Consider the following 11,306-nt stretch of genomic DNA (forward strand, 5'->3'; position numbering starts at 1 on the left):
CATGTACTTCTTTTTCTTTTTCAGAAAATATTTTTTATTTAAGAAAGGTGAAGGATTCATAGGACATTCATAGCTTTGAGGCATAGACACTAAACACTAATGATCATGTAATAAAGACAAAAACATAGACAAAACATAAAGCATAGAAACTGAAAAACAGAAAGATAAGAACAAGGAAATTAAAGAACGGGTCCACCTTAGTGGCGGCAGCTAGTTCTTCCACTTGAAGATCTTATGGAGTGCTTGAGCTCCTCAATGTCTCTTCCTTGCCTTTGTTGCTCTTCCCTCATGGCTCTTTTGGTCCTCTCTGATTTCATGGAGGATGATGGAGTGCTCTTGGTGCTCCACTCTTAATTGCTCCATGTTGGAACTCAAATCTCCTAAAGAGGTGTTTAGTTACTCCCAATAGTTTTGTGGAAGAAAGTATATCCCTTGAGGTATCTCAGGGATTTCTTGATGAGGAATTTTCTCATGCTCTTGTTGAGGTCCATGAGTGGGCTCTCTTGTTTGATCCATCCTCTTTTTAATGATGGGTTTGTCCTCTTCAATGAGGATATCTTCCTCTATGACAATTCCTACTGAATTGCATAGGTTACAGATGAGATGAGGAAGGCTAACCTTGCCAAAGTGGAGGGTTTGTCTGCCACCTTATATAGTTCTAGAGGTATGATCTCATGAACTTCTACTTGCTCTCCAATCATGATACTATGGATCATGATAGCCCAGTCTATTGTAACTTCAGATCGGTTGCTAGTACGGATGATAGAGCATTGGATGAACTCTAACCATCCTCTAGCCACAGGCTTGAGGTCAAGCCTTCTCAGTTGAACCAGCTTGCCTTTGAAGTCTCTCTTCCATTGAGCTCCTTCCACACAGATGTCCATGAGGACTTGATCCAACCTTTGATCAAAGTTGACCTTTCTAGTAAAAGGATGAGGATCTCCTTGCATCACTGGCAAGTTAAATGCCAACCTCACATTTTCCGGACTGAAATCCAAGTATTTTCCCCGAACTATTGTGAGCCAATTCCTTGGGTTCGAGTTCATACTTTGATCATGGTTCTTAGTGATCCATGCATTAGCATAGAACTCTTGAACCATTAAGATTCTGACTTGTTGGATGGGGTTGGTGAGAGCTTCCCAACCTCTTCTTCGAACTTCACGTCGGATCTCCGGATATTCACTCTTTTTGAGCATGAAGGGGACTTCAGGAATCACCCTTTTCTTGGCCACAACTTCATAGAAGTGGTCTTGATGGACCTTTGAGATGAATCTCTCCATCTTCCATGACTCGGAGGTAGAAGCAATTGCCTTCCCTTTCCTCTTTCTAGAGGTTTCTCCGGCCTTAGGTGCCATTAATGGTTATGGAAAAATAAAAAGTAGAGCTTTTTCCCATACCAAACTTAAAAGGTTTGCTCCTACTCGAGCAAAAAAAAAGAGAGAAAGGAGGAGAAGAAGAAGAAATGGAGGGGATAGATGGGTGTGTTGGATTCGGCCAAGGGGGGTTTAAGTGTTTATGAAATGTGAAATTGAAGGTGGTAAGGAGGGGTATTTATAGGGTAAGAGAGAGAGGGAAGTCGTGTATGAAGGGGTTGGGTTTGGGAGGGAAATATTTTGAATTTTAATGGTGAGGTAGGTGGGATTTTATGATGGGTTTTTGGGGAGTAGTGGATAGATGTGAGTGGTGAAGAGGGTAGGATTTGATAGGTGAGTGGTGTTTGGAGAATGGGTATTGATGTGATTGGTCAAGGATATTTGGGGAAGAGTGTTATGGAAAGGTGTGAAGAGGAGAGAAGAAGAGAGTTAGGGTAGGTGGAAATCCTGTGGGGTTCACAGATCCTGAGGTGTCAAGGAATTCTGGTCCCTGCACCTTTCTAGCATTTAAACGCCCTCTGTGTGCCATTTTTGGCGTTTAACGCCATCTCTGCTACCTTTTCTAGCATTAAACACCAGGCTGAACATCTACCTAAAGAAAACATAAAATAACAATGGAAAACAAATGTCTATAAAAATAAATATAATTAAATAACATTAGGTTGCCTCCCAATAAGCGTTTCTTTAATGTCAATAGCTTGACAGTGAGCTCTTAGAGAGCTTCACAGAGACTCAGAGCTTAATGGTGGCCTCCCAACACCAAACTTAGAAGTTGAGTGTGGGGGCTCTGTTTGACTCTGTATTGAGAGAAGCTTTTCATGCTTCCTTTCCATGGTTACAGAAGAAGATCCTTGAGCCTTAAACATAAGGTGGTCCTTATTCAATTGAAGGACTAACTCTCCTCTGTCCACATCAATCACAGCCCTTGCTGTGGCTAGGAAGGGTCTTCCAAGGATGATGGATTCATCCTCATCCTTCCCAGTGTCTAGGATTATGAAATCAGCAGGGATGTACAGGCCTTCAACCTTTACTAAGACATCCTCTACAAGTCCATAAGCCTGTTTCATTGACTTGTCTGCCATCTCTAATGAGATTCTTGCAGCTTGTACATCAAAAATCCTTCGTTTCTCCATTACAGAGAGTGGCATAAGGTTTATACCTGACCCCAGGTCACACAGAGCCTTCTCAAAGGTCATGGTGCCTATGGTACAGGGTATTAAGAATTTTTCAGGATTCGATTTCTTCTGAGGTAATTTCAGTTGAACCAAAGCATTCAGCTCATTGATGAGCAATGGAGGTTCATCCTCCCAAGTCTCATTACCAAATAACATGGCATTCAGCTTCATGATTACTCCTAGATGCTGAGCTACTTGTTCTTCAACAATATCTTCATCTTCTTCAGAGGAAGAATACTTATCAGAGCTGGTGAATTACAACAATAAGTTCCATGGAATTTCTATGGTCTCTATATGAGCCTCAGATTCCTTTGGTTCCTCAATAGGGAACTCCTTATTGGTCAGTGGACGTCCATTGAGGTCCTCCTCACTGGAAATCACTGCCTCTTCCTCCTCTATAGGTTCGGCCACTTTGGATATGGTTATGGCCTTGCACTCTCTTTTTGGATTCTCTTCTGTATTACTTCGGAGAGTACTAGGAGGAGTTTCAGTCACTCTTTTACTCAACTGACCCACTTGTGCCTCCAAATTTCTGATGGAGGACCTTGTTTCAGTTATGAAACTGAGAGTGGTCTTAGATAGATCAGAAACTATGGTTGCTAAGTTGGAGAGGTTCTGCTTAGAATTCTCTGTCTGTTGCTCAGAAGATGATGGAAAAAGTTTGCTATTGCCAAACCGAGTTTTCTCACCATTATTATTATGGAAGCCTTGTTGAGGCTTCTGTTGATCATTCCATGAGAAATTTGGATAATTCCTCCATGAAGGATGGTAGGTGTTTCCATAGGATTCTCCCATGTAATTCACCTCTTCCATTGCAAGATTCTCAGGGTCATAAGTTTCTCCTTCAAAGGCGGCCTCTTTAGTACTGCCGAATGCAGCTTGTGTTCTAGTCAGATTCTGAGAAAACATATTGACTTGCTGAGTCAATATTTTATTCTGAGCCAATATAGCATTCAGAGTGTCAATATCAAGAACTCCTTTCTTCTGAGTCATTAATAAACCACTATTTTATGGTTTATCTTGTGCTCAATTGAGTGGTTTTTACCAACTCTTTACCCACTTATTCATACTATTTGCATGGTTTTATATTTCCTTCCTAATTATGTGTTTTGATTGAAAACATGCTTCTTTGATCTTATAATTGCTTATTATTAATCCTCTCTTATTACCATTAGATGCCTTGATATGTGTGTTAAGTGTTTACAGATATTATAAGGCAGGAATGGCTTGGAGGATGGGAAGAAAGCATGCAAAAGTGGAAGGAATGCAAGAAGTTGGAGAAATTGCTAAGCTGTCCAGCCTGACCTCTCTGCACTCAAACGGCTATAACTTTAGCTACAGAGGTCCAAACAACGCGGTTCCAGTTGCGTTGGAAAGCTAACGTTCGGGGCTTCGATTTGATATATAATATGTTATAGTTCCCCTGACACTAGGCGACGCGACCGCGTGATCCATGCGGTCACGTCACAGTGACAGAAATCCAGCGTGGCAAAATTCGAAACCAGCGAATTCTGGACTGTTTTTGACCCAGTTTGCGTCCCAGAAAACACAGATTAGAGGCTATAAAGTGGGGAAATACATCCATTCGTGATCAGGCTTTCATATTTACAATTTTAGGGGTAGATGTAGCTTTTAGAGAGAGAGGTTCTCTCCTCTCTCTTAGGATTAGGATTTAGGATTTCTCTTAGTTTTAGGAGTGACTCTCAATCCCAGGTTCTTTATTTTTATTTACTTTCTCAATTTAATTTATGAACTCTATGTTAGAATTGATTTCTTTATTTGATATAATTTGAGGTATTTTCAGACTTATGATTGCTCTCTTTAATTTATTACTGCTCTTTGTGTATCCAAATTATTTTCATTCAAGTAGACATTTTTCCCTTTTGGCTTTGGTTGAGTCATTGAAGACACTTGAGTTATCAAACTCATTGTTGATTGAAAATTGGAATTCTTCAAGAATTAATTCAAGTTCCAATAACTCTAGCCTTTCCCAAGGAAAGACTAGGACCTGAGGAATCAGAATTAATTCATATACTTAACTTACCTGCATAGTTAGAGGATAACAAAGTGGGAGAAAAATCCAATTCTCATCACAATTGATAAGGATAACCAGGATAGGACTTTCAATTTCTCTTACCTTTCCAAGAGTTTAGTTTCCAGTTATTTATTTATTTTACTTGTCATTTAAATATATCTGTGCCCATTGCCCAAACTCAACATTCCCCAAAAACACACTTTTTCATAATCAATAATAAGAACACCTCCCTGTAATTCCTTGAGAAGATGACCCGAGGTTTAAATACTCGGTTATCAATTTTAAAAAGGGGTTTGTTACTTGTGACAACCAAAACGTTTGTAGGAAGGGATTTTTGTCGGTTTAGAGACTATATCTACAACACGACTGCTTTTATGACATTCTTTACTGGCAAAAATCCTAACGTCAATCATCCCATTATTCACAGGATTTCTTTCAGAAGTATACATGAACTGGTTATTTACAACCATCTCAATGAGTTCCTGGGCTTCTGCAGGCGTTTTCTTCAGATGAAGAGATCCACCAGCAGAGTGGTCCAATGACATCTTGGACAATTCAGACAGACCATCATAGAATATATATAAGATACTCCATTCTGAAAGCATGTCAGAAGGACACCTTCTGATCAATTGCTTGTATCTTTTCCAAGCTTCATAGAGGGATTCACCTTCCTTCTGTCTGAAGGTTTGGACTTCCACTCTAAGCTTGCTCAACTTTTGAGGTGGAAAGAATTTGGCCAAGAAAGTATTGACCAACTTTTCCCAAGAGTTCAAGCTTTCTTTAGGTTGTGAGTCCAACCATATCCTAGCTCTATCTCTTACAGCAAAAGGAAAAATCATAAGTCTGTAGACCTCGGGATTAACCCCATTGGTCTTAACAGTGTCACAGATTTACAAGAATTCAGCTAAGAATTGATGAGGATCTTCCAATGGAAGTCCATAAAACTTGCAATTCTGCTGCATTAGAGAAACTAATTGAGGCTTAAACTCAAAGTTGTTTGCTCCAATTGCAGGAATTGAGATGCTTCTTCCATAGAAGTCAGAAGTTGGTGAAGTAAAGTCACCAAGCACCTTCCTAGCATCTCCACTATTTCGGTTGCCATGTAAACTTATTTTTCGAAAATTTCTGTAAGGTCCTCTCCAGAGTGTTGTGCTTTAGCTTCTCTTAGCTTCCTCTTCAGAGTCCTTTTAGGTTCAGGATCAACTTCAACAAGAATGTTCTTATCCTTGTTCCTGCTCATATGAAAAAGAAGAGAATAGAAAAGAAGAGGAATCCTCTATGTCACAGTATAGAGATTCCTTTATGTGTCAAAGGAAAAGAAGAATAGAATGAGAATGAAGAAGAAGAAATTCGAACACAGAGAGAGAGAGAGAGAGGGTTCGAATTATGAGTAGAAGAGAAGTGTTAGTAAATAAATAAAATAAATAGAAAGAGATGAGAGGGAGAGAGTATTCGAATATTAATTTTAAAATAAAAGAAAAATATTTTTGTTTTTATTTAATTAATTAACTTAGTTTCGAAAATATTAAAAGAAATAAAATAAAATTAGAATTTAAAACAATTAGTTAATTAAAAAGAATTTTGAAAAAGTGGTTAGTGGTTTTCGAAAATTAGAGAGAGAGAGAAAGTAGTTAGGTGGTTTTGAAAAAGATAAGAATTAGTAAACTTTTAAAATCAAACAAAAAGGCAAGTAGTTAATTGAAAAAGATTTGAAAATAAATTTTGAAAAGATAAAAAGTTAGAAAAAGATTTTGAAATTAAAATTTTGAAAAAGATATGATTTGAAATTTATTTTGAAAAAGATTTGAAAAAGAAATTAAAAAGATTTTATTTTTAAAATTAAAGTTGATGACTTGACTAACAAGAAACTAAAAGATATGATTCTAGAATTTAAAGATTGAACCTTTCTTAACAGAAAAGTAACAAACTTGAAATTTTTGAATAAAAACATTAAATGTTAGCAATAATTTCGAAAATTATGAAATAAAATTAAGAGAAAGATTTTAAAAATTAATTAAAAAAAATTTCGAAAATCATGAAAGAAAAATGAAAAAGATTTGATTTTTGAAAAAGATTTGAAAAGATAAAGTTTTTAAATTGAAATTTTGACTTGACTAACAAGAAACAACTAAATTTTGAAAATTTTTGACTAAGTCAACCCAAAATTTCGAAATTTATGAGTAAAATAAGGGAAAGATATTATTTTTTATTTTTGAATTTTAATGAGGAGAGAGAAAATAACAAAATGACACAAGACATAAAAATTTAAGATTAAAATAAATAATGCATGCAAGAACACTTTGAATGTCAAGATGAACACCAAGACCACTTTGAAGATCATGATGAACATCAAGAACATATTTTTGAAAATTTTTAAGAAAAGAAACGCATGCAAGACACCAAACTTAGAAATTTTTAATGTTTAGACACTATGAATTCGAAAATGCATATGAAAAACAAGAAAAGATACAAAACAAGAAAAATTAAAAATCAAACAAGGGAAATCATCAAGAACAACTTGAAGATCAAAGAAGAACATGATGCATGAATTTTCGAAAATTTTAAGAAAATTAAAAAATGCAATTGACACCAAACTTAAAATTTGACATTAGACTCAAACAAGAAACACAAAATTTTTTTTTGTTTTTATGGTTTTATTAAAAAAAAATTTGTATATTTTTCAAAAAAATTTTGGAATTAGAAATTAAAGAAATTCAAAAATTTTAATAAGAATTCCAGGATTCGTGCAATGTTAGTCTAAAGCTTCGGTCCAAAAGAATTAGACATGGCATAACAAATACAGACATGTCCTTTCTACAATGGAAAGTGGAAACCTCGGTCCAAAAGATTAGACATGGCTTAACAGCCAGCCAGGCTTCAACATATCTCAAGAAGCTCTAGAATTCATTCTTAAAAATTTTTTATGAAGAACAAAATATTTTTTTTTCGAAAATAAAAATAAAAAGCTTAAACATAAAATAAAATTACCCAATCTAAGCAACAAGATGAACCGTCAGTTGTCCAAACTCGAACATTCCCCTGCAACGGTGCCAAAAACTTGGTGCACAGAATTGTGATCACATTTTTCACAACTCCGATACAACTAACCAGCAAGTGCACTGGGTCGTCCAAGTAATACCTTACGTGAGTAAGGGTCGATCCTACGGAGATTGTCGGCTTGAAGCAAGCTATGGTCATCTTGTAAATCTTAGTCAGGCGGATTCAAATGGTTATGAGGTTTTGATAATTAAAAGATAAATAAAACATAAAATAAGATACTTATGTAATTCATTGGTGGGAATTTCAGATAAGCGTTTGGAGATGCCTTGTTGCTTCTGAACCTCTGCTTTCCTATTGTCTTCTTCCAATCATGCGTGCTCCCTTTCATGGCAAGCTGTATGATCCTCTCGGATGAAAAATACCAGGTACTATTTCTGCACAGCTAATCAACTGTCGAATTTCTCGTCTCGAATGAAAAATACCAGGTACAGCTACCGCATGGCTAATCATCTGTCGGTTCTCACTAGCGTCGGAATAGGATCTCTCTATCCTTTTGCACACTGTCACTGCGCCCAACATTCGCGAGTTTGAAGCTCGTCACAGACATCCCTTCCTATGTCCTACTCGGAATACCACAGACAAGGTTTAGACTTTTCGGATCTCAAGAATGCTGCTAATTGGTTCTAGCCTATACCACGAAGGTTCTAATCTTCCAGACTCGGTCCGTAGATCAGAGACCCAAGAGAATATACTCCGGCTGTCGTTCAATGACTACGTTGAATATCATGTAGACCGCTTGTGGTTGTCAGGCACGCAGATCTTGGCTAAGCGAGTAACGAAGATAGTGGATGATTGTCACGGGTCACCCCTTCATTCTGACTTAACTGAATTAAGTACGAGAGTATATCTTGGAGAAGAAGTAGGCGTGAATTGAAAGAGAAACAATAGTACTTGCATTAATTCATGAAGAATAGCAGAGCTCCACACCTTAATCTATGAGGTGTAGAAACTCCACCGTAGAAAATACATAAGAGAAAGAGGTCTAGGCATGGCCGAATGGCCAGCCTCCAAAACGTAACATAAAAGTCTGTTCCAAAAGTATATCAAAGATGATAAAGCATGCGAATACAATAGTAAAAACTGCTATTTATACTAAATTAGTTACTAGGGATTACAGAAAATAAGTAACTAAGTGCAGATAGTGCAGAAATTCACTTCCGGGGCCCACTTGGTGAGTGTTTAGGCTGAACTTTGAAGCTTTCACATGCATAGGCCATTCTTGGAGTTAAACGCCAGCTTGGGTGCCAGTTTGGGCGTTTAACTCCAGTTCTGGCATTTTACGCCAGAAAAGGGTCTCTGGTGGGTGTTTGAACGCCAGTTTCGGCCATCAAATCTCGGGAAAAGTATGGACTATTATATATTGCTGGAAAGCCCAAGATGTTTACTTTCGAACGCAATTGAGAGCGCGCCAATTGGGCTTCTGTAGCTCCAGAAAGTCCACTTTGAGTGCAGGAGGGTCAGAATCCAACAGCATTTGCAGTCCTTTCTCAGCCTCTGAGTCAGATTTTTGCTCAGGACCCTCAATTTCAGCCAGAAAATACCTGAAATTACAAAAAAAACACAAAAACTCATAGTAAAGTCTAGAAATATAATTTTTGCATAAAAACTAATAAAAATATAATAAAAAGTAACTAAAACATACTAAAAACTATGTAAAAACAATGCCAAAAAGGGTATAAATTATCCGCTCATCAGTTCCCAGTACGGTAAAAATGCCAAATATATACAATGCATTGTAATAAAAACTTACAAAGCATCCTAAATTTTATTTCACCAAATATTCATCCTATGTTCTTGCTAATCCATTAATAGGCATCTGTCATAAGGAAATGCTAAATTTAATTCATATTTCTTATGCTTCCCAACTTTCTAACTCTCCGACAAATCAGAATCAGAATCATAAGCCAAACCATCACCAGTTACTTTGTCTCAATAATTCTATATCAATACTTCATATTCTCACCTAGAGCAAGTGAAGTCACTTCACTGCGTCTACCCAAGAAACTCAAATTATCTCAATATCAACCTGGAGTAGTGAAATCACTTCACTACGTCTATCCAGGGAACTCAAATTATCTCATTCAATAATCATCATTTTAAATTAATCATATCATTATTCTATTTCAATAAGAATAGCCCTCAGCGTCAATTGACACCAGCATGAGGGACCTCTCAATTGTACAAACACAATCAATATAGACAAGTAATACACAAATAAGGTACAAGTAGAACAGATAGCATATAGTCAGGTAACATAGCATATATGATATAGCAATCCAAACAAATAGGCAAACCCAAACAATTCAAACATATGCAAATGATGTATATTAGTACCAACTATTTACACAATCCAAACTTAATCTTAGGGGCATCTAGCTTAGGAATTCTCATCACACCACACGGTACTTAAATGAAACTTAAACCGTACCTCTTGTAGCCAAAATAATTGAGCTTCTTCTTGGAAGTCTCCACCAACCCTTAACTCCAAGCCTCACCAAAGCTCCACAAGCAACACCAACCACCCAATTATGCACCAAAATCAACCAATACTCTAACATAATCAATTTCACACTTACAATCAACCTAGGGTTCATGAAAATGATAAATCACAAGGGTTTGAGCACTTCTCACCTTAGTCCATATGAAATAGAGATAGAACCCACTTAGAATCTATGTTAGAGTATTTCTAAACAACCAAAATCACAAGATTTTAATACTAACTATCCAAAAACGCGTAACAGTAGAGAATTTCGAAAACTGAGCAGAGATGAATGGAATACTCACCACAATAATTAGAAAGAATCGAAGAGGATGAGAAGAGGAACGCATAGCCGCAAACAGCTCGTCAATCGGAGTTCCGGAGAGAAAGTTATGGTGATTTGAAGTTTGATGGAGTTAGGATTTTCTCTCTTATTCCTCTCTTCTCCATAGCTGCGCCTCTTTCTCTTTCTTTAGGGTTAATGAGCTGAAATGCTCATAACTAAGGTCTATATATATTAGGTCTTGGGTCCACTTTAGTCCGGTTCACTTGGTTTAATCCGTTGGCCCAAAACTTTTAAGATTAGAGTTTTAAATCGTATTTTAAATATTTCTATCTTCCCAAATTATAAATTCTTATTTCTTAAAATTATTCTCTTCTAATTAATTTTCTCAGCCACAGTATCGGACAGATCGCAGCCGGTACTGTCGATCAAATTTCCAGTACGCTTTTTTATTCAGAAAACTATGTTTTCCGACTCAAAAAAATTCACTGAGTCCAAATATCATATTTAAATTATCAAATTTCGATTGTTAAATTTTCTAACCATATTCGCTTCTATTTAATTTATTATTTAATTAATTACGGTTTGACCGAATTTTATATAAATTATTAATTTATTATCTTAATGTTAAGATTTAGGTAATAATTTAGGAGTAGAATATTTTTTTGCTTTATTAAATCAATTCTAAAGCTTATTATTCACATTGTTTACAAAAGTCATTATCTACGTAACAAAACACTTTATACTATCCTAACACCAAAATATATTCTACATTATTTTTGTGCAGATTCTAAAATGATGTGATCTGATGCAGGACGACATGGCCATAGATTAAGGGGACAAATATTTTTATTTTTAGTTATTAAAAAGAGAGAGCGCGCGCGCACATATATATATATAT

The sequence above is a fragment of the Arachis ipaensis genome, chromosome B03 (genome assembly GCF_000816755.2).
Source record: "Arachis ipaensis cultivar K30076 chromosome B03, Araip1.1, whole genome shotgun sequence".
NCBI lineage: Eukaryota > Viridiplantae > Streptophyta > Magnoliopsida > Fabales > Fabaceae > Arachis > Arachis ipaensis.